Here is a 25,073-nt window from a genome sequence, read left to right on the forward strand (position 1 = left end):
CACACAAAGCTTTGGAGGACAAGCTCAAACTGTATTCCAAACACTGAAACCCCTGCAACCCATCCCTAATCACAGATTTGGTGATATTTCAGGTCAAAGTTGTCCCTGCCTTCTTTCCTGTGAAGTGATGTTAGATTATATGAGAAAGTCATCTTGACAAAGTAAATCATCTGCTGTACTGTTAAGTCTGGTATTGGGACTGGCCCTATGTGGGAAAGGAATATCTATTCTCTGTGCATGAATCAGGAATTCTGCATCCAGCAGATACAGCATGATATATAAAATATATAATGATAATAATTCTAGACTTTGGGACATTAGACCTGGGTTCTTGCTTTACAGAATAACTATGATCTTATGTTGTCACAGGACCTCTCAAAGTCTCATCTTACACTTTACAAATGAGGGGACGATATTACCTTTTCTTATTTTTTTAATCAAAAATGTCGACAAACACTTATAAAAGAGGAGGTGGTACTAAACATATACAAGGGATTATAATTACTCAAACATTTTCAGAGAAAGCTGGAAAAAAAGATCTGATTATTGACTAATAAGTTCATTATTTACAAGTCCTAGTCTTCTAGGAAATAACAGTAGAGCTTGCTATCCTAGTCATCAGCTTATTCTAAAACACCAGATACTCTGGGCTTGAAATCCATTCAACCTGCAGTTGACATACATAGCATACTTGCTTTCTCACAGTAAATAATGCAAGAGCTCCTTTCCTATGCTGCAGTGATCCATTATCGGCTTATGCCCTAAAATTTTCCTAAAACATCTGCAAAGGTAATAAAGCAATTATGGAAACCATCTGGAACTAGAAGAGAGATGAAATAACAGAAACAAAAACAAAATCCCTGGCTCCTGAATAACTGAGTAATATAATACGGAACAGTGACATTACCAACTCCACTATCATTAAAGGAGAGAGCAAAGTTTTATGTTAAGGGAATACGCGTCATTTATTATAAGTCGTGGTGGAGTTTCATGGAGCTCCACTCCTCAAGGAGGCTGAGCATCCAGCTGTGTTACTCCAGACATAGCCTTTGGAGCTCTGAGCTCATTTATCATAGACACTCAAATATTTGCATGGTTGGGGACACATTTAATGATCTTCCGGGCAAGTTGTCATGCCCTCAGGGCACTAGACTGACTCACTGATAAAAATGGGAAATTTTGCTATTAACCTTATTCCCCCCAAGTGCTTCAACTAGATTGCTATAGGAAAACATGATATTTGTTCTAATGCTAAGATCCATTATTTATGCATAGTTGACAAAACAAGGAAAAACCAAACCCACAATACAAAATATGTTCGAATAATTCTGGAACATTCCTAACCTCTCCACACTGTTTTATGATACAAGATAGAAGAAAGATCTTAAGTTTGTGGTTAAGTTATATATTCTGATGTTTCAAATATACTGTTTAAGACCATAATTCTGCAACATACTAAGTATGTGATATTGGGAAATTATATCACTTCTCCAAGTCTCTTTTTCTCTCATATCTTTTACTGAAAACATTACATGATTTTAGATAGAATTCAATGATATGTTTCTTGAAAACAATACATTGGAACTGAATAGTCTATAAAATCAAAGTTTCACTGTTATTGAATAAAATTCACAGGCTAGGCCTGTGGCTCAGTGGTAGAGCATGTGCCTGGCATGTGTGAGGCACTGGGTTGGATTCTCAGTACTGCATACAAATAAATAAAATAAAGGTCTATCAACAACTAAAAAACGTATTTAAGAAAATTCAATGAGGTACATTAAAACCACTGAATATATTTCTTCTCCCTCCTCTCTTGACACATTTCCCTCAAATCTTTTAATTAAACACAATAATACTACAAAAATTGGAATGCAATCAATAACAAATTTAAAACAAAGGGAAAAGACAATTTTCTCTTTTGTTTTCTAATTTATATGAAAGTCCTGAGACCAGAAGATTTTTGCTCTAGATTTCCCCCCTATACCTATTATTAGGCCTCCAGAAAATGTGCTAATATCCTTTAGAAGATTCAGTTTTCTATATCCATGGATGAGAAATCAAGTGTGATATGCTCAGTTTAGTTGGCATTAGTAAGAAATAAAAAACAGCATTTATGGTCAAAATTCTATCAACTTAAAGTCTTATTTATTGTTTAGCTTCTGATCTAGTAATCCCATTCTTTTGAATTCATTCCCCAAAAAATAATTCTAAGCAAGAAAGAAAAAGTCTATACCAAAATGCTTACAGTGACCTTTTCTCAACAATTGATTATGAAAATTCTTATACTAAAGAAAATTTTAAAGCATTGTATGGTGAATAGCTTGCAACAGCTAAATAAATTCTACCTTTTTAATATTTTACTCATGAGCTTTATCGTATATATCTCCATCAATTGCCCTTTTTATCCAACCACAATTTATCTTCCTTTTTGATACATATATTGAAAGAGTTCTTATTCTTTGATTCTGTTAATATGGTCAATTGCCTAAATTTTTGTATTCTTGTGTTAAAACACTACTTGGTCCTATTATTATATTTTTCATATGTTAGATTTATTTTGCAAATATTATGTCATCGACTTCTACACCTATGGTCATAAAGGCTATCTATGGGTGATTTTCTTTACTAAAACCACATTTGTCAATATTTGACAATGGACAATTCTGGCCTTGTAAAGCAAGTTGGCAGGTGTTTCTGCCTTTAATATTGAGAAACATCTGGGTAAGGTAGCTATTATTTCTTTTTCAATAGTTGCTAGAACTCACCCAGGAATGTATCTATGTTTCCTGATGAGAAGTCCATTATATTGTTCTCTATCCTCAGTATTATGCCTATATTCTCTTACTACCTTTTATATTTTCTCCTTATTTAAATTTCCATTAGTTCGTGTATCCCATGCCATATAAAATTTTCCTTGTATTTATTCTTTTTGATTCTTTTGACAAGAAGTCAGTTATGTAGTTTGGACATTAGAATTTGATGATTTATACCAAATCTGAAGCTCCCCCCACCCTTTTTTACTCTTATTTTCCTGATCTGTGCTTTCTGTCCACCTTCCTAGGACCCCAATTTTCTTTATGTTAGATTACTTAATATTGCAGTACAATTTACTAAATCTGTTTATTTTCCTTTAAAATCACCTTTGTCTCTTGTCTACAAATTGGAAATTTTCTACTTCTCTATATTCATACTAATTGACCCTTTCTGTTGCAAAGTCATATCTGTTGTTATTAATCACATCTTTCCCCTTTGAGAAACTGTATTTTTTGTTCCAGAATAGAATTACAGCTGTGTTTTTTGCTGAGATTCCCAATCAGTCCATATACTTTTATGGCATTTTCTTCAAGTCCTTGAAACAAATTCATTAGCTGCTTGAAAGTTCTTGCCTTCTGGTTATAATGAGGTTTATACTCAGTTCTTTTTCTAACCAACTGCTGTTTTTTTCTTTAAATAAGGGTCTTGCTTCTTTCCATGCTTAGTAATTGTCAATGCATATGATGTACTATGATTTTCTTTACTAAAGAAAATGTACACCATATAAAAATATGTACAGCATATAAAATATATTTTCTTCTACAGGATTTTACATTTTGCCAAGTAATTTAAAAGCAGAAAATTATGGTTAATAGATTCTGTTTCTTTGCTTTATAATTGTGGTTTTACTTTTGTTCCTAATTTTAATCCATATCCCTTTTCCTGGGAATAGTTTTTAGTTCTTGTTTGGGCTTTTTGAAGTCTCAACTAAAGCTTCAAGTGCTTCATGAGGTCCCTTCACTGGTTTGGCCACAACTCCACTGTCTTCCAACACCTTCCAACCTCTGGTAAGTTTCTCAAGCCTCAAAATCACACAGTAGCAGCTCTGTGCTCAGCCTCATAGTGTCTTGTCTTTCTCATTTGCAGCCTAGCCCTACATCAGGATACTCTGTGGATCATGATGCTCTCTATTGTCCTTGACTCTGCATAGCTTTCTCTTCCACAGTATTTTGCTGGCCATTCCCAAGCCGTCTCAGCAGTCTGAACACTGTGTTTGCCTCTTCTGTTTAATAAAACATCAATCTATTTCAATCAGGCTCGTCGCCCATCTTAGACTGCAAACCCACTTGGTGAAATAGTATGCTCAGTCAAGCAGCATCTCTCGCCATCTTGCTTCCCTGAACTTAACCTCTCCAGTTCACAAGAATAAGGCCCTCTCATCTCCGCATTTGAAGTTGAGCCCTGTCTGGATTTTTATATTAAAATGGGATTGGGAAATATCTAGCTTTTCCCCATCACCTTTACCTAATTCAGTGCATCTTAATTATAGTTAGATTTACTTTCCTTGAAGCTGATTGTGAATTTGGGTCTTAGTGTTGAACTTGGAAATTCTCTTCTTCTCACTCATTACTCAATCATTACTTCCTTGACTTTCAGGATGAATGTACTCTGATTCCCACATTGCTCAGTGTTTTAGAACATTCCTATTATTTTTCCATTCTCTTCATAAGCTTCAGGGATTCAAGGCCCTTTGCTATGTACCACGCCCCCACATTCCAATGAGACATCATTATCAGGACCTGAGCTGTTCATTGCTCTTTCATTAACAGGCAACAGACACTCTCAGATTCCTAGGCCCAACTTTATTCACAGAACTTTGAGTCAAATGGAATGCTTCAGTTTAAACATGTCCATGCTTTGAGATATCTAAGTTGTTTGGCTCCAGGAGCTCATTATTTTTTTTAAAAAAGCATGTAGTTTGGAAGTAAATGAACTATGTCCTCAGTTTCTCACATCAATCTGATATGAATCTTTGATTATGGTTTTCTATTCTGAAAAATATTTACTGAAACTTAAAGATGCCTTTAAAATTTCTCTTTATTTTCCCTGACTATAAAATAACCAAAATAGTTGTTGTGCCACCATTTAAGAGATTTATTTCTTTACTTGTGATGTAGAAGTTAAACATACCAGTTCCTATTCCTGAGCTGACCAACCAGTGGTGGACTCAGAATTAACACTCACGAGATAATGGTGCTCTTTCTGTGAAATACTATGAGCATATTATGTGGCCCAAATTATAAAGAGTTCACAGTTTTAGAGGTTGTAGTGCTCTTTACCTGACAATTTACGGATATTAAGCTGGAATGAGACAATTTGTTCCTAAAACAGGTGTTTCCCTACTACAAATATGTAGTCAATGTTCTCCCACTTCACGAAATGGGTTCTACTCTATTTCATCAAATTCTCATAAAATACAAAAGGTATCGAGTAATATCAAACATTCATGTTATACACACTGTTCATCATTTTCATTTCTATTATCTCATTTAAGTATCATAATTACCTAGGGGCAACATGGATCAGGAATTTTATTTATTAATAAAAAAATGAGGCTCGGTGTGGTCAAATGACTTACTGAAGGTCGTTCGGCTAGTTAATTATCCTATGCAATGCTATTTTGATTATACTAGTCTAATTTAGTTCCTTTAATACCATTGAGACATCAAGTCACTTCAGTGAGTTTAAGTGTTTGATCAATAATTCAAGGAAGCCCTAATTGAATGGGGCAGCATTTATGGATGTATTAAAAAGAATCACTTCTCTAAGAAGCATTATCAAAGGTCATGTGACAGCTGAAACTCACCCCACCGAGTCTAATCATTCCTCTAAATAAATTATTCAGATTAGAAATAACATGCCCATTTGCTTTAAGTAAAATGCTGATAAGCACCTTTCTTCTTAAGCTGCTCACTAAGCACATTAATATGTATTTTCTCAGATACAATAAACAAATATACTTTGTCCACAGACAGGTAAAGGCATCAGGAGAGTCTATTCAGGAACGGGGAATGGGAAAATTAGTTTGCCATCTTCAGCAAACCTACACGGTGATGTTGTACTTCAAGCATGTCATTTCAGAATAAAGATCTGACAGGCAGCTGCACAGATGCTTTTTCAGCAGAGCAAGGAGCTGAAATGAGTGCCTGATGGTGCTATCAACGAACAGCAGAAGTTTGCCAGGGAGCTAGGATCAGTGACTTTAATTCCAGGCATAAAATAATCTTTGAAAAGGAAATAAGGCCAGAGTTATCACTCACTCTGGTGGAATCTTTGTACACTGTGTGACTAATTGGGTGTGAAAGCCAACTGCACTCCAAGGGAGGCGGCAGGGAAGAACCATGACATTACCCTCCTTGTGCTTTTCAGATAACTTTACCTTTGCTGTACAACCTCAGGTTAAGGGAAATCCTCAACCAGTCTTCAAACTCTCCAGAAAAATCTTTGGTGGTTATTCGTAACTAGATGATGCAGAAAGTGAGAACAAAATGTTCCTGAGTGTTTGGTGTCTTTCCTTCACAGTTAAGACAGTGAAATACAAAATGAATTGAATATACTGATTGAAACCAGGAAAGAGCGAATAAGAAAATATCATTTATGAAGCCCATATCATTCTTCAATGAGTATTATTGAAGTACAGAGTATTATTCTTGAGCAATTATTATCATTAATATCATTTGGATGTGAGAAGAAATGGTTCCTCATCTTGGAGTAAGACAGATCTGGATCCAAATCCTCACCAGCTATTCAAAAGATGTGTAGACTTTGTAATCTGAATTAATTTATTTTGATCCACAAACAAACAAACGAACAATAAAAAAGGCATCTTAAACAAATAGGAATGTTCATCTGGAAGAGAGTTTCATACTGTGAACATCATGTCAAGCTGATTATGTTGAGGTAAAGCTTATCTTATTTTTTTTAAAGAGAGCGAGAGAGAGAGAGAGAGAGAGAGAGAGGGAGAGAGAGAATTTTTTAATATTTAATTTTTAGTTTTCGGCAGACACAACATCTTTGTTTGTATGTGGTGCTGAGGATCTAACCCTGGCCGCAAGAATGCCAGGTGAGCGCGCTACCGCTTGAGCCACATCCCCAGCCCAAAGCTTATCTTATTGATTCATATGACCGTGGGCCACCCATCCAGCAGTAGGAAAAGGTCTACTTCAGGTGGAGAAATGCACCATAGGCAGAGCTTATAAACATACCCATTTTCTCCTACAGTTGGCCAGTTCTCCATGTGCAGGTTTGCACTGTGAATTCCTTTTAAAGACCATTGTCAATCTTTTCCTCCAACTCTCTTTCCTGATTTTTAGTCCTGATTGTGAACTAAACATTATGTCATTTCAACTTATCTAACTTCTCTAACCCATAATTCTCTAAGGATCTTCCCCTAAAAAGATAATCCTTCCACTATATAGGAGGTATAGGAGGCCAGCATTTGGTTTGGAAAACTTTGGGATAGAAGCCACAGTCTGCATATATTTTTCAACAGGAAATAACAAGAAAACAAGCAACCCCTGCCACCAACAATTATCTATACATACTGACTTGTGATCAGAGAACTTCTTACTATTTTGTGATTCTCCAAAGTGACCTGGGAAATACTTGGGGCACTGGAGTTTATGTTTTTAAGTCTGTATTATTTCTGATTGCGATTGTGTCTAGCTGTCACTGACCCAAAGTGCAGGTTTTTTTTCTTTAAAGTATGAAGAAATGTACAATAGTCAGTCCCTTCTTTCGCATGAGGCAGAGATAGAAGACAGTAGTTGAGATAAAAATGCTAGCAGCATGTTGATAGTCTCCTCTAGATCATAAAACAGCATTATTTATCTCAAGAGAAAGGGGGAAAGACAGGGAATGTACATTTCCACACTTGTCACGCATTTTTTCTAAGTGGCAAGCTCAGGTTTAGGTGAGAACCTCATGTTAATTTTCATTACTGCTGTCATATGCCTTTGAAGAATCTTTTCATTCTTTCACTCCATGAACATTTCTATCATTTCAATAGCAGATAACAGGGGGACTATAAGACTAAGCAAACAAGAAAGCTAAAGATAAGTCTGTGAAGAAGGTATATTTTTCATAGTATACTTAAGCAAGATTTTTATCCTCTCCCTCTCCATTGCAATTTTTTTTAACTGGTCCTGAAAGTCTATTATTTCCACACATTGGTGAAGTGCAAGAAAGGAAGAAAGGGTCTTTGGCATGGCTTTGATTTGATAGATACACAATTTGACTAGGGCTCCAGAGAATTCTTTTCCTCCAGTTAATACTAGCTTTATGAAGTCATCTGAACCAACAGTATAAAACAGAGTGTTGCATTTTTAAGTGCCTACAGTCAACAAGGAAGAGTGAGGCAGCTTGAGCATAGAGCAGGAGTCTGTGAGAAGCTGAAGAGTGCATGACCGTCTGCAAAATTCAAGCCCAAGGGTACCAGGTCTTCCAATTTTTAAAGGAAGGTAGATTTTTATTTAGTAACTAAAATGACCTAAGTGTTAATTATGGAACAACCATTTTTAAAAACTTGAAACATTTTGCTGATCAAACAAAAAAAAATGCACCTTTAAGTTTGAGGACTGCTGAGCTATAATCTCCGTGACTAAGGAACTTCTTGAAATTAGACGTTTCCTGCTTCCTCTTTCTTTCCTTATAGCCCCTAGGAGAGTGAGCATTTACAGGCACACTTCAGGAGAAATGGATGGATCAAGAGGTAGATAAATACCTTCTCTAGGAACAGATCAAACCAAGATGGAAATGGACCATCATACAATGTGCTTTGGTCGACTCTGTGACTGTGGGAGAGTTAGTATTTGTCCTTCCCTCCCTCAGGCAATGCGAGTCTGAGGATGGTAGCTCCTCTCACTGCCTTCTTCCTCTCATCTTGTGAAGTGGTTGGTCAGCCAGGGATGTGTGAGCAGGACAAGGACAAGGAGGCTGGGCTAAAAAGCACAGGAGCCCCATCTGAAAGATAAGCACCTGGGAGATGAGAAGCTAGACTGTTAGAACCTCCCCTGGTCATAATTACACCCCCTTTAAAAAAAAAAAAACTGTTGTTTTAAGATCATTTTACACCTTACTAGGTGACCCAGATCCTCCCTTACCAACACCCATCACAAACCATAATCACCGACCCTGGCAATCAAATCATCGAGACCCTCCCAAGAAAACTTTGTTGAGGAGGAGGCACAAACAGGGAACTCAGTTTCCTAAATGTCAGCTCTGTGAGCACCACACCCTCCTCTCCGAGGTAGACATTGCAGTTCCCATGCTATCAGTCAAAAGCCAAAAGGTGACCTGGGCAGGGCTCTTTGGAAACATCCCTGAGACTCCTAATAAAACTGGAGGGCAGGAGGGCTGCACTGTCCCTCTCCCCTATGAGAAGACCCACTCTCTCCCTTGAATGTCGCCTTTCCCTCTTTCCTATCCCTTCTAATAAACTCATGTCTGTTACTCTGATTGACATGACTGACATCTCTGTGGCATGATCATATGATCAGGGTTTGAAGAGGCCTCTTCAGCTGCCTCAGCACCACAGCAGTGTATTGCCCTGTAGTAATAGTCTACCATGCTCAGTCTTTCATGTAGACAAATCTCTGCCTGTCTGGATTCAGTGACCCTTAAAAGATTTTAAGGCATTTATTGGCAAAAAGTACACAGCCTTGTAGGACCAGCTCTTGGCAAGAATGAGTAGAAACAGATGGAACTCTACCAGCTCTTGGGGTATAGCTTGGCCGTAGTGGGGGTGGTCCAACAGGGATAATTTAGATTTTAAACACATTTACTGTATAATTCAGCAATTCTACTTCTTGGCAGGTACACTAGAGAAAATGTTAGTCACTTGCTAAGGAAGCGTGTACACGGATGTTTACTGCAGCTCATATGAACTGCAGTAACTCCATGAACTTCCTACGCTCTAGCCTTTCACAGCACTCAGATCTCCTTCTTTGTTGGTCCCTGGCTTGGTGTGCAGGCTTGTTGAATTTGCTGGTCAGGAAGCTCAGTCCTCTCAAAAGGAAGCTGATTTGGTTCCTCGGAGCCTCTGTAAAATTGGATTTCCATAGTCCATCTTTTCACTAAACTTGTTGGGCCATGGGAGAAGTTTGACTTAAACTTGACTTGGGAAAGACTGACCTCTCTTGCAGGGTTTGGTACTTTAGTAGAGTAGGAAGTAGGAAAGGGGAAAAAGGGTTTAAATTAATTTAATTCATTATAAGTGATATTATTGGGTAGTTCCTAATCTCTTCATTCCTTATCTAATTTCTCTATTCCTTTTTTTTTTTTCTTTTTCTTTTTTTGTGGTGCTGTGGATTGAACCCAGGGCCTTGTGCATGCTAGGCAAGCACTCTACCAACTGAGCTATATCTCTAGCCCACCCCACCCCCCTTTTTTAAAATATAAACTTACCCTACATTTTTAAACTACCAGTGAGGCTTCTAATTACCTGCTTTTTGAATTATTAATCAAATATGATTTCAGTGGCTTGTGTTTGACTCAAGCACCACAATAACCACTTTTTTTTTTATGGATTTTTAGTTTCAATTCCTTGCTATAAATCAGCAGGCCACCTTTCCATTCAACCTCTCATAAAGTTCTCTGCAAGCTGTCTAGACAATCGTCTTTCCCCTGGAATCCCTTGGATAGTCACTGATACCAGTCTTTTACCTGAACCCTGGATCTCTTGGATCAGCCTCTTACCCAGAAAGACCTAGAGTCACTGTCTGTCAAAAAAGACGGACCACGTTTGGAGGCCCAGGACATCAAGGCCCATTGCTTGGGAATGAAAAATGACTTTGGCCCCAACTGAGAGTGAAATCTACAACAAAGAACATCTGTATATAGCAGCTGTAGATTCTCATTAGTAGGCATCACATCAAGGACTTTAGATCTATTTAGAGTTGCTTCTCTATTCATGTTTAGAAGAAAACATAAATTTTGAAGATGATAATCTTTATAGCATTTTAAATTTAATTAAGCCCCAACTGCCAGATAAATACATTGTATAAATTTTCAAAATTTTGCCATACATAGGTCAACTATAAATTTGGCTTCAAAAATACAAAATAAATGTAAAGAAGACTTAATTTATTTCTCCTCAAGGAAAGACAAACCTCAAGGAAGTTAATTATAGGATTATATGGCAACTCATCTATGCCCCCAACCGCCAAACATCACCCATGTTCAAACGCAGCCCTTTTTAGTGGGTGTCTGTCATGCCCACAGTCACATTGGGGGTGCTGACTTCCATGCCAGAGCCAGAGCATTTCATCAGCATAGTTCCTTTATTTTAAAACACTTCTTTGGAAGTCCTGCCTAAAGCCTTCCACTTGGTCAGCACATTGGTCAAAAATGAGTCATTCAGGTTCCACTAACTATAAGGAAGCCTTGGAAGGTAAATGAGTTTAAAGTTTCTTCCTTTATATTAGAGGAAAGTAAGGGAGAAGCAGCTGTTGTGATGGTCTTTTATGTCTTCCTTAGTCAGGTTCAGGGAAACGGAACCAATGCAGTAAGCAACATATGAAGTGATTGGGTCACATGGTGATGGAGTCTGACAAGAGTCAGATCCTGCAATTGGCAAGGTGAAGACCCCAGAGAGCTGATGCTCTTGTTCCAGGCAAGGAGAGCAGATTTGAAATTCAGGAAAAGCTCATATTTTAATTTGAGTCTGAAGGTAGGAAAAACAAACACAACAAAACAAAACCCTATTGAAATGAAGTGAAGAAATAAATTATAGGATGGGAGAATATATTTGACAACTATTCATCTGACAAAGAATTCACATGTAGAATATGTGAGGCATTCAAAAACTCACCAATCAAACAACAAGCAATCCAATTAAAAGTGTGCAAATGATCTGAATAGACACTTCTCAGAGAAGAAACACAAATGGATAATAAATCTATATTTATTTATTTTAAAAAGCCCTCAATAGCATCATGGAAATGAAAATGAAGACTATAATGAAGTATCATCTCACCCCTGTCAAAATGACTGTTATCAAAAAGGCAATAACGGATATTGGTGAGTATGTGGAGGAAAGGGAGCCCTATACTCTACTGGTGTAGAGAAGAGTATGAAGTGCAACAGATCTCCCATATGACCCAGCTATTTCACTTCTGGGTACATATTCACAGGTTATGAAATCAGCATAACAAAGAGATAACTGCATACCCATGTTTATCACGACAATATTCACTGACCAAGATAGGGAATCAACCTAGGTGCCCGTCAAAGGTGAATGATAAAGAAAAAGTGGTGTATACACACAATGGAATATTACTCAGTCATAAAAAAGAATATCTTGTCCTTTGCAGTGTAATGGATGGAACTGCAGCATATTATCTTAAATGAATTAAACTAGACACAGACAGACAAGCAATGCATGTTCTCTGTTATATGTGGAAGTTAAAAAAGTTGACCTGAAAGTACGGTAGGAATTACTAGGGATTGAAAAGGAGAGGGAAAATGGATAAAGAATGGCTGGATTTAATCAATTCACATCATATACATGTATTGAAACATCACACCAAAACCCATTAATATACACAATTAATATACATGAATAAAATTTAAAAAAAAATTAAAAACTACATAACCCACCTCAATGCAGTCATGTGGGAGAAGTTCCCTCGCACTCACAGGAGGGTCAAACTTTGGTTCTAGTTAGGCCTTCAACTGATTACATGAGAACCACCCACATTAGGGAGAGCATTCCTCCTTCCTTGTCCACAGATTATCTCCCAAATGTCAAAAACAGACATTTTTCTTTGGGAGCCTACCTAAGACGGGGTCAGGACCCTCTTACCTGTTCTAATCAGGTGATGTATAGCTCTTTCTCCTTCTCACCAACTTGGTAGCCTTTATTTCTTGTCTCAAGAAAAATCTTGGTCAGCTTCCTCCAGTCCACTTCCCTCTTTCCACAGTTCCTCTCCCACTTGATGGCCAACATTCTGAGTCCTGCTTTCCACCCTCCCACAGGCTCATTAGGGGGGAGGTGGGATAGAAGCTGCAACCTACAGGAAGGAAGGAAATAAAAGGGAGAAAACCACAAAGACTATTAGCATCCAAAGGCTTTATGCAGCAGCAGCTGTAAGTCCACAGTTACATTTCCATATGGAGATGCACACTCAGCCTTGCCCTTCGGTGAGTCTGGAATTGTTCAATTCACTTCCTTGCAGAACTTCAGGTCCTACTTCTGGGCCCAAGTGTGCATTCTCCATATTAATCATGATTTTTGCACTAGTCAGTGCTTATTGAGTAAATATTCTAGAGAGTTAGTTCCTTTTTAACTTCTTTGAAATTATTTACTATTGAATTGGTAGAAGTTTCCCAATGACTGTCTTTATAGCACTGCAAATGACCATGAACAGCTTTATTTTAGCAATGGGGAAGATTAGGTATTCAGAAGAGACAAGTGATTTGCCTAATGTCACACAGCAATACCTTTGTGGAATCAAAGAAAGATTTAGACAGCTCCTAGAGCCTATTGTTCCATCTGTTCAGAACACATATGTACACACACACACACACACACATGCATACACATTAAATTTTGCACCTTATACTTAATAATCTTAGGTTAAAAGAATGCACATAAAGGACTGTGCTGGAACACACACATATGAGAAGCATTCACATACTTTATGCATGTAATTTTTGCTGTACTCCCATGTAAACATCTTTGATATTTTGAAGGCTGAAATGCCTTTAATAGAAAAATAGCATTTCCATCCCATTATTAGAGACAAGGGTTTAAATACAGTACAAAGACACCAGAAAATTTTGTGTCTATATATTAACTGCAGGTCTTTTTACTTGGAGAGAAAAAATTTTGAGCTTGTTGAAAGGAAAAAAATAATTTGATCATATTATCAAAATATATGTATATATTATATCACACACACATGAAATGACTGAATCCAAGGTTTCAAGTCACATCTTTAACAAATGCAGAAACACAACGCATTATCCCCGTCACCGACTTTCCTATGGGATACCTTAATTTTGTGGCAGATTCTCTCCTGTTAGGAAGAAGCGAGACTTACAAGTTCACATGATTACTCACGATCAGGATCTCAGGAGGGAGGTCCTGCCTCTGGTGGCATCTAAACTTATCTCTTCAAAGAAGCCTTTGATTGACCTGATTGGGCAGCAGATTGACCTGATTGGGCAGCAGAGCCCTTTGACTGACCCCTTCTTTATCACATTGCATTTAAGAGACTGGTTCACAAAATGAAGCAATGAGGGAAAGACGAAGTGAACAATGTGTCTTTGACATTGACTGACACTCTCACTAGAGTTTGAGTGACATTTTCATTTCTTCCTGGGAAGAGATTTGGATGAAAAACAAACAAAAGCCACACACACAGAAACTCAGACAAACACATGCACACACACACACACACACACACACAGAGAAACTGCAGCAACTGGGAGTTATAAGTTAATAATGCGATAAAAAAGCAAGAGTAAAGCAGCAGCCTAGGAAACATGGGCATATAGAGAAGCAAAGGAGACACCAGGGGAGCCTGCCCTGTGTTCCATACCCTCTGCATTTCACCCTGAGGATGGCACTGTGCCATTTTATTTTACCTAGAAGTAAATAGCCACAGCAAATAAGCACATAGTTTGCATTTCTCGCTTGTTCATTTGCTTGCTTTTTCCCTTGACCCAAATATGTCTACAGTGTGGAAAGCATACTGTCATTGAATAGGTAGCAATAAACAATGCCATGTGTATGCACACACTTGTGGTGTGTGTGTGTGTGTGTGTGTGTGTGTGTTGATGAGTTTGGGGAGAAGCATACACATACATTTAGCTTTTGTTGTGTGACAAATAATCCCAAAAGTCAATGGCTCAATAATAAGTTCTATTTCTTTTTTAACTATTTTTTTTAAAAAAAGGCACACTCATACATTGCTGGTGGGACTGCAAATTGGTGCAGCCAACACGGAAAGCAGTATGGAGATTCCTTGGAAAACTGGGAATGGAAACATCATTTGACCCAGCTATCCCTCTCCTTGGTCTATACCAAAGGACTTAAAAACAGCATACTACAGGGACACAGCCACATCAGTGTTTATAGCAGCACAATTCACAATAGCTAAACTATGGAACCAACCTAGATGCCCTTCAATAGATGAATGGATTAAAAAAAAATGTGGCGTATATACACAATGGGATATTACTCAGCAATAAAAGAGAATAAAATCATGGCATTTGCAGGTAAATGGATGGAGTTAGAGAAGATAATGCTAAGTGAAGTTAGCCAATCCTGGAAAACCAAATGCCGAATGTTTCCTTTGATATAAGAAGGCTGATTCATAGTGGGATAGGGAGAGGGAGCATGGGAGGAATAGACAAACTCTAGACAGGGCAGAGGGGTTGGAGGGGAAAGAAGGGGGCATGGGGTTATTAATGATGGTGGAATGTGATGATCATCATTATCCAAGGTACAGGTATGAAGACATGAATTGGTGTGAATATACTATGTATACAACCAGAGATATGAAAAACTGTGCTCTATATATGTAATAAGAATTGTAATGCATTCCATTGTCATATATAGATAAAAAAAGAAAAAAATTGTATCTTAATTTTTAGAAAAGAAAAAATAATTCTTCTATAGTTACCTGGAGTATATAAAGTACTCTACTGAACACCAAGGATACATTTAAAATATTCATGAATTTTACACAATTTTAGTGAGGAATTACTATATGTCACATGTAATACAGGGGAGCTTGGAGAGGCATCCTGAGGCTGAAGGAGACACAGAGGACTTCCTGCAGGAGGCGATCCTACAGAGCTTTGGAGGATGGGTAGGCACTGGGCAGGGAAGGAGATGATATAGAGGGTGCTCTAGATAAAACAGAAACAGCAGGCATATCTGGAGTAGAAGTGAAGAGTATGTTGGGGTTGGGGTTGGAGCTGTGGTCAGTGGAACACAATGAGAAAAGATACCCTGGAGAGATGGAAGGGCCCAGAACTCAAAGTGAAAGCCACATGGGCTCTCTGAGGTGTTCAAATTTAATCTGATGCAGATGATACCAAGTCACTTAAGAGAAGAGAAGTACAGTAATTAAATTTAAAAAGGAGGTATAGCATATTTCTCCTGAATATTTTCAAGTACAAATTTGTATGCCATATAATATGGTAATTAGATACAGGACTAGAAACTAGATTGCTTTGGCTACAAAATGGCAACGTGGATAAATGACTAGGTTTTCACTTTGGATAGCACAGCCCTGTTGCATGTGTCCTAGATGCCAGCTACACTGCCTTGATAACAACCCAGAGCTGCCCTGCACACAGTAGTGATCAGTTCTTATTCATGATCCTGGGGGTGGATGATTGTGCGATTCTTGGATAAGCTTTCCTTGGTCTTGTTCATGAGGCTGCATGAGCAGGGCAGGGGTGTTGGGCCATCTAGGGGTCTCACAGTTACTGTGGGTTGTTATCTGGTCGTCTCAGTTCCCACGTCGCCTCTCACTCTCTGAAAGGCTGGCCTGGCTTGTGTGCTGGTCATTACACTGTGCCCAAGAGTGTGAAGGTAGAAGCCCAAAGCCATCTGTGACTCAGCTTTGGAAGTCTCCTCATACCACTCTGGCCAACGTCTGCTGGTCAGTACAAGTCATAAGCCAGCACAGTTTCAAAGTGGAGTAAATAGACTCTTAATGAAGGACGTGGTGAAGTCTCATTGAAGCCTGGTATATATGCCGGGATAGGAAGACTAGGGGGTCACATTGTGATCTCTCAGTCCTCCCAGTGTGACCCCGTCACAATTCACATTTCAGGCAAAATGGACATTTGTAAAGCTTCCCTGATTGAGGCTCATGATATCTTAGGCCTCTTCTAGATCTTTCAACCTAGATGTTTTTAAGGTAAGTGCCTAGAATTTTCTATTTATCAGACAACATTGATGTCCAGGAGCCATCAATGCACTGTCTAGTTGTCAGCAATTTAGTAAAGTATATTTGCGAGAATCTCTGCTTTTAATTAAAAAAAATGAATCTTTATCCATCTTAGTTTTTAATCCTTGGCACATCAATTATCCTTGGGGTTAAAGGAGTAAACACGAACATGATTCATCACTTTGTGAAGTTCCAACAAATACCATTTTGTTGTGCTCAGAACCTCTAGTGTGGACCCAGGAATCTGCATATCTGACAATTATTGATTATGTCTACTTGCTAGCTGCACTGGATGTTTTTGCTGGAGATTTCAAGATGAAGAAAACAAGGTTCTTTTTTTTTCGTTTTGAACTCACAGTCTAGTCCTGAGGTGAAATAAAGGTGATTCAATAAAGTACTATGGGAAAAAGAGGTTAACTGGGCCAGAGGTTATCCAGGATGTTAAATCCAGACAACATTTCTGGAGAGCTCACTGTGTGAATTAACTCCCTTAAAGTTATAACCATCCTGTGAGCTCAGTACTAAGGCTATGTATTTTTTGTTGTTGTTTACTATTTGTTTGCTTGTTTACTTTTTACAGCTTAAAAATTTTAAGCTAAACTCAGACCTTAAATAAATTTCCCCAAAATACACATAAAAATAAGAGCTGTAGTCAGACACATTGAGAACCAGAAAGATTTGACAGCAAACTCCTTCTTTTATACTAATTATGCAGATTGAAACAATCCATTCATAATTTGATATCTGTTGAGTTGTGTGTTGCTGCATAATGACTGCAAATTTATTGGCTAAATTTGCTAAACGCAGGTTTAGATATCCCAGATTCCATGGATAAAGAGTTCAGATCCTGTTGAACTACGTCCTCTGGTTCAGGGTCTCACTAGACTCCAGCCAAGGAACTGGCCGGGTGAGCCTCCTACAGAGGCTTGACGGGAAAAGAACTTGCCTGCAAAGTCCCTCAGGTTGTCATTTCTTTGTGGCTACAGAACTATAGAACCAAGAGCTTTGATTTCTTGCTGTCAACTGAAGACTGTCCTCAACTCCCAGAGGCAGCCCAAAGTTCCTTCCCAGGTAGCCCTCTGGAAAGTCCCAGCACAGAAGCTTGCTTCTAGGGAACAGGAGAGCAAGAGCAAGTCAGCCAGCAGAGGACTCTGATACCATGTCACATCACCTTGGCTACCTTCTGTTCTAGAAGAAAGAAAATGTACTGTCCTCAGTCAAGTAAAGGGGATTATACAAGGTCTGAGGCCGAGGATGCAGGGTTTAGGGAGCCACTCTAAACTCTGTCCACCATATTAGACAGGTATGAGCATCAAGTGGGAATTATTCACTTTTGGACTTTGAAGCATGTGAATTAAGTACCCTGAGGTTTGTGAGCATGCATGTGCGTGCACATGCACACCACACCACACACACACACACACACATACACACACTGCAACACTCCTCATGTTTACTTACAGGCACACTCCTCCTGTACTTCAGAGTCTCTTGCACACGTGTTTCAGTCTTGGTACTAAAATCTGACTTTCATTCATAAGGGAACAGACTATATCCCTACTTCTTTTTTCTCCAATAGAAAGTTGAGCAGGGAGGATGGGGAGGTATGGGGAGAAAGGAATACTGTTGAGGATAAAAAACAAAAATCAATGTTTCTTTCTGGATTGAAAAGCAGGAGGGTATGTCTTTTATCAAGGACCTTTGCAGGCCATGAAACTGTCTAAAACATACATGCAGTAAACTGTCCCTGATAGAACTCTCTTAGGAAGGCAGCCCTGAGGTCCATTAAATGGCTGCTTGGCTGGGCTGGCAGTTTGCATTGAAAAAGGCTGGTGTGAGATGAACCTTTGCCAGGGTGTGGTGAAAGACTCAGGGCTTGGGATTGGAGGCAGCTTTTACATGATGAAGAACCACGATGAAGACCCTTTAATGTAAACCTCTGGAGTTTCACCTACTCACCAGAGATCTCTCTGGACTTAGCTTTTTTTTTTTTTTTTTTTCTTTATCAACTAAGAAAAACAGGCTACTCTTCAGAGGTCAGGAAATCCATTCCACTCCAGCAAGGCCACACTAGCACTATACTTCCTAAGAACAGTCAAGAAATATGACAAGATAATGGGGAAAGAAACAAGGAAACACAGCCATATGCTCCACAACATGCTTCTAAATGACACAAAAATAAATGTAACATCTTACTGCAGTGTCCCAAACATAAACCTTAGAGTCAAAAAGATCTCAGTTTAAAACTTGGTTTGCTGTGTTATTGGAGCTATTTAATCTTGGGCACATTACTTAAGTTCTCTGAGCCTCAGTAAAATAATATTGGAAGTAATAGTGAAACAAGTGCTTCATTTGGGTGGTATTTTCTGCTAAATTCCTTCCACTTATTACCTTATTTAACACCCTCTACAACTCTGTAGAGTAATCTTTAATCAGAGCTCTTAAAATATAAACAAAGTCTAACAACTCAAGTTACAAAAAGCAAAATAAAAAATAAAATACTAACATTAAAGTTATGCATTTAAGTAATAATGAAAAGGGTTGAAGATATAAATATTAACATTAAAATCAGTAATAATAATTGAAGGTTTCTAACAGGAAAAACATTCTAGAGAAATTATAGATTAGTCATTATTGAATCCATTACTTGCTTGTTCTCCTCCTGCTGACTCTTTGTGCCTTGGTCTCCTGTGCCCTGTTCCATAGAAGTGTTTCCTCTCAGTGACAAGAATGGTGGGCAAACAGTGGCAAAAAGCAGGTGAATCAAGTACTGCTTCTCCTATGCTTGATTCTGCAGGGAAGGCCCAGGCAAGAGCATTGGGGAAACTTCCTTGGGTCACATATCCATCTGTGTATCAATAATCACAGCCAGAGGTTTAGAGTTCTCTGGTTGGCTTATCCTGGGTCACTTAACCAAACCTAAGGCTCAGGAAATGGGGTCCCATCATTTCTTAGCTCAGAACTGATAGAGGAAGGAGACAGAAGAAGAACAAAAAGGTAACTATTACCTGGAGGTATATTTGTTTCACTAACTTATGGTAAGAAAACTAAAATTCAGAGCAATTTGGTAACTTATGGAAGATCATCAATGTATAACAGAGCAGGATTTAGTTTGAGGCCTTATTAGACTTATGACCCATTGGAAGGGCTAATGTGCCCATTAATTTCTATTCTAGTCTTACATATTATTGATTCTGATGAAGAAAAGTTTTGTAACTAATCATATGGAGAGTAACTCTTGTAGAGTAAATGCTTCACCCAACAAAAGGCTTTGCTTTAGTCAAAATTAAATGTATTAAAAATATTTATTACTCTTCAGCAAACAGAGATAGGCTATTAGCTTTCTACATATGGGTTCTTAATTTATATTCCTTACACTATTTCTCCTGAATGTTTTCAAGCACAAGCTAAGAAGTCCTTTTCACTCTTCCTTGTAAGAAATCTATCTTTCCTCCAAACATCTCCAATCATCTTCAGAGCTCTCTGACTATGTAATTCTAGATAAGAATAGGGCATTGATTTATAGTGAGGCTTCATCCTCAGCCACAGAGAAACAAAACAAAGTGCTACACCCTGTGGATAATTAGTTTAGAAAACAAGCCCGAGATGCGGCAGAACAAAGCAATGGAATTCATACTCCATTTCATTCATCTTGACAGTTGCAAGAATCCAAGTCCAGTCAGGCTGCTATTAAAACTGAAGGCAGAGGCTGGGAAAAAAGGGAAAGATATGTTATTGTCAAACCAACTCCCATTGCAGCTGAAAGACTATTAAACAGAGAAGGACACCAAACTATGTTCCTTGATCCTGGCAAAATATTGATTAGGAAGGGAATTCAGAACAATTTTCCAGATGTTCTTTTGCGATGGAAAAAATAAGTAAACCTCTAAACAGCTGCCACACAGGGACCCAGTGTTTCTATGGAGGCCCCTCCAGGAGTGTGCAGGGTGACCTTTGTACTCAGGTCAGCACTCTCTCTGGGCAGGTACAATGATCCAGTAGAGTCTGGATTGTAGGAGGAGAATGGAGGAAGGTTCTTCTTTTACTTTTACTCATTTTCTCTTTTGTGAGAAGTTTGGGATGAATAAATAGTTAGAACTATTCTGAGAAAATAAAAAGGAAAAATCGAGAAAATAAAGACAAAAATGTCTTAGTAATAAAAGAAGATATAAAAATTTAAGAATATTGCCTAAGATCTATAAAATAAAGACTAAAATGCTATACTTAACAAATTAGTAAAAACAAAATCCAGTAATTATTAAAATAGTAGTTTTCAAGGAATAGATAAGGATAAGCAGCAATGGGGGACAAATTCTCACTTTCTATTTTTAATGTCACAGAGTTTTTCAATCATGCCATGTGGATACATGCATTTCATAAAGATTCTATAAATATGGCTAGATTATTTTTCAAAAAAACAATTTTGGATAGAATGTGAACTAAGAGTATTAACTAATAATACCAATTTCCATTCTTTGCCTTTAAACTGGGAACAATAGCAACAACATTGGAAAGTCAGTATTTATTGTTTCATTTCATCAAATGAAAAAAAAAATAGATTCAAAGATTTTGGATATTCCTTCAATATTACTCAGAGGTTGGGGGCCTAGTAATTAGCAGAGATCTGAGATGCTTGGCTCTGAGTTTAAAGTCCTCTTCTTTGCCTCCTCATTGGATATGGTATTTAGAACCAAAGGACTAAGGCAACTGGTAAGAAAAGAAGGGCATCTTACCCTTAGGGATACTGATGTAAGATATGAAGCAGGTTGAAAATACAAACTGATTGAAGATTGTTTTAAGTCATGCATAAGTGAGCCACTGAACCATGAAGGTTGAGAGACATCAGACAACAGTGGGACAGAGTTCTAACATTGCAAGAGTGACAAATATGTCATTCCATTTATAATTTCTGACAGAAAGAGAATGCTGGTCTTAGTGGACTGGAAGTCAGGTATAGTGTGGTAATGCCGAGATTTGGGAAATAGCATAGCAAGAAAAAAATGTATTTTTTTCTACTCTACTCAATAAAGTGGAGTCAGAGACAAAGAGCAAGGAGAATGCTGGCCAATAAAATAATGTGTATTGATAAGTTGCAGGAAAAGACCCTGGAAACCTGGACCACTCTCTCATCACTCATCACAGCTCTTTTGCTAGAGAAGAAGGTACCTGCTCCCTCCAGAGCTTTGCTGATGGTTTTGATTCCTGTGAAGCGGAAAGCCTGATGCAAGGAGCTGTCTGCAGTGAAGCTTGAATGCTTTCTCCTTGGAGATTAATTCAGAGTGGCCCTGCACATTACTTATTCTCTCTCCCTCTCTTTTTCAATAGTAATGAGCTTTTGAGGAAAAAAGTCAGGCTTAAGAGTTTTGTTGTATGTCTGACCCTTCTTTACATGTCTGCACACATTCCATCCTGCCCTCTGTGCACTTTATACTTTTAAAAATTATTTTATCACAGGGCTTTAGATCAAATATGACACGGAAGTAGAAATAAAGTTTGCACTTTCCAAAGTCTTCTCATTCCCTAGCAATTCAGTTAGGAAGTTAGGGAGCTGCTCTGGAGCTAAGAGTTCATGGAAAAATAAGGAAGGAAAAAACATGTTAACGTGTTTTTAGTAGGAATATGGTACCTGCGCATACACACATACACACTCCACGTGGTTTCTGGGTTCACACTGCCATGAGGATGTCTGAATCTTCTTTCCAATGGAGAACTCAGCTAACCAACTGCCTACTCATTTTCGTCTAGTATCTATAACCTGTAATTTAGGGGCTGGGGCTGTAGCTCAGTAGCAGAGCACTTGCCTAGCATGTGTAAGGCACTGGGTTCAATCCTTAGCGCCACGTTAAAAAAAGAGAAACAAATATAAACTATAATTTGCGCTAAATTCCAAAATATAAGAGGGACAATATGTGTGCCTGTGTGTGTGTGTGTGTGTGTGTGTGTTCATGTCTGTGCATGTGTGCATCTGCACATGTGTATTGGGGTAGGTGGATGAGATAAAATCATTAACTGCACTACAGTTTAAGGCAACACTCCCCCATGATACAAATTGTCCTTCATATTTTTTTAAATACTGTTTGGATTCATTTGAAATCGACACTGAAAATTAAAGTAAGTTGGTGGAAAACTTAGCAGTTTGGGGGAGAAAAGTAGGAGACAGTGAATATGAAAAGCAGCAATAACTATTTTTCTTCAGGGATCTCACTGGAACAAAGAAAAACAGCAATGATACCATGTTGAGGGCCACTCTCAGACTCTCTCAGTTCTTTTCTCCCAATATCAGCCAGGTATGTCAAAGCTATGTAAGTGCCCAGTGTGAGATGTACCTCAAGGGGACTGCAGAGAGTCTGGGCCAGAAAGCAAGGTGGGCAGGTGCTGAGATAGATCTTAAGGGCACTGCTACAGACAAAAAGAAAGGTAGACTCAAGCCTGGGAATATGGGGAGGTCCTAGAGTTAGGGCAGCTTTAATTCACTTTTCATTCTGGTAATGCCTTCCTGTCCTTTGCAATATCTATTGTCCATCTGTATTATTATTGCTTACACTTTTAAAAATCAAATCATGTAAAATATTTCATGTAAATGTTTTACTAGAGCCACCCATGAAGAATCAGGATCACTTTTACACTAAACAAAACAAAACAAAACAAAAAAACAAAAATCCTTCAAAATAGTATTACAATTTATATGATTGCAAGATTGCAATCCAAGTGTTTTTACCTTTGGAGGATGGGAAAATCTGAGCATGAGCCTGAGGCTTTGTTTTAATGTTACAAAAACAAAGAAACAAACAACAACAAAAAAAAATTAAGGAAAGAAAGGAGAGAAAAAGGAGGGAACAAAACAGAGAGATTAACAAGCTTTGGAAAAGTGTGGAAGACACAGCAACAGAGTCTCTGTAGCAATTTTAAAGAGTAATACTAATTAAAAAGTAAATAAAAACTTTCTGTCTATGAGATACAGTGCTATATACACAGTAAGGGTGGTGGTGTTGTCAGGTAAGAAGATCCCAAACTCCACTTGAAATTGTCTGCAAGATCCATGTGTAACACTCTTTGAAAATCACTTACACAGCTGGCTCTAGACTCAGAGCTGGACTGAGTGTGGGCTCACTCAGTAAGAAAAAGTACACTAGTTCCTTGCTTCCTGTGCCCGGCACTGTACAAAGTGCTAGGCACATAATGGTGAAAAAAAAACTAAAAGAAACTTTATTCATGGGTTCTTTTTAAAACATTTTCATTGGTGCATTATAATTGTGCATAATAGTGGGATTCACTATGACGTGTTTATACATCCATATAATTTGATCCATTTCACTCCCTGTACCTCCCCTTTTCTTTCCCTCCTCCCTTCCCCAATCCCCTTCCTTTACTCTGCTGGTCTTCTTTCTATTTTCATGAAAACCCCTTGCCCCCCTTTTTTTTCCTTTCTCTCTAGCTTCCTCATATAAGAGAGAACATACTATCCTTGACTTTCTGAGTCCATGCTCTCCAGTTCTATCCATTTTTCTACATATGACATAATGTTGTTCTTCCTTATGGCTGAATAAAATTCAGTTTTGAATACATATTACATCTTGTTTATCCATTCATCTGTTGATGGACACCTAGGCTGGTTTCATAACTTGGCCATCGTGAATTGTGCTGCTATAAACCTGAGAATGTATGTATTGCTGTAGGATGACTTCAGTTCTTTTGGAAGAACACCAAGGAGTACTATAGTTGAATCCTACAGCAGGGTCATTCCCTGTCTTTTGAGGAACCGCCATACTGATTTCCATAGAGTTGTACTAATTTATAATCCTCCCAACAGGGTATCAATATTCCTTTTCCCCCACATCCTCATCAGTATTTATTAATGCTTGTATTCTTGATGGTTGATATTCTAACTGGCATGAGAAGAAATATTAGTGAGGTTTTGATTTGCACTTCTGTAATTGCTAAAGATGCTCAACATTTTTTATATATTTGTTGGCCATTTAACATTTTTCCTTTGAAAATTTGTATTTATTTCATTTACCCATTTACAAATTGGGTTATTTATACTTTAGATGCTAAGTTTTTCTTTTCTTTTTTTTGAGTTCTTTAAATTTTTTTTGGATTTTAATCCTCTGAAGAGTAGCTGATAAAAATTTCTCTCGTTCTGTAAAATCTCACTTCATGCCCTTGTTTGTTTGTTTGTTTGTTCTTTTTTTATCATGAAGAAGCTTTTAAATTTGATGCCATCCCATTATTAATTCTTGGCCTTGTTTCCTCAGTTTTAGGAGTACTACCGAGGAAGCAATTGCCTGCACCTCTGTGTTGGAAGGTTGCACGGGCAATTTGTGTGTGTGTGCGTGGTACTGTGGTTCT

General features: G+C 38.0%; 1 long non-coding RNA gene across 2 annotated transcripts in view; it reads right to left on the bottom strand.

The window, feature by feature from the left end:
• The window catches only part of LOC124096189 (uncharacterized), a 104,247-nt gene that overhangs the window by 23,460 nt on the left and 55,714 nt on the right, over nt 1–25,073 (bottom strand). Inside the window, exons 5-6 of one of the 2 annotated variants that reach the window (XR_009227324.1) lie at nt 12,617–12,824; nt 8,366–8,775 (exon numbers count right to left, since the gene is read on the bottom strand). This is a non-coding gene — a long non-coding RNA (uncharacterized LOC124096189). Of the gene's footprint in view, nt 1–8,365; nt 8,776–12,616; nt 12,825–25,073 lie in introns of those variants that run through there. The other variant, XR_009227323.1, reaches the window with a different exon arrangement.

Source organism: Marmota monax, unplaced genomic scaffold, assembly GCF_021218885.2.
Source record: "Marmota monax isolate L192 unplaced genomic scaffold, Marmota_monax_Labrador192_F-V1.1 WCK01_AAM20220418_F8-fsc00004, whole genome shotgun sequence".
NCBI lineage: Eukaryota > Metazoa > Chordata > Mammalia > Rodentia > Sciuridae > Marmota > Marmota monax.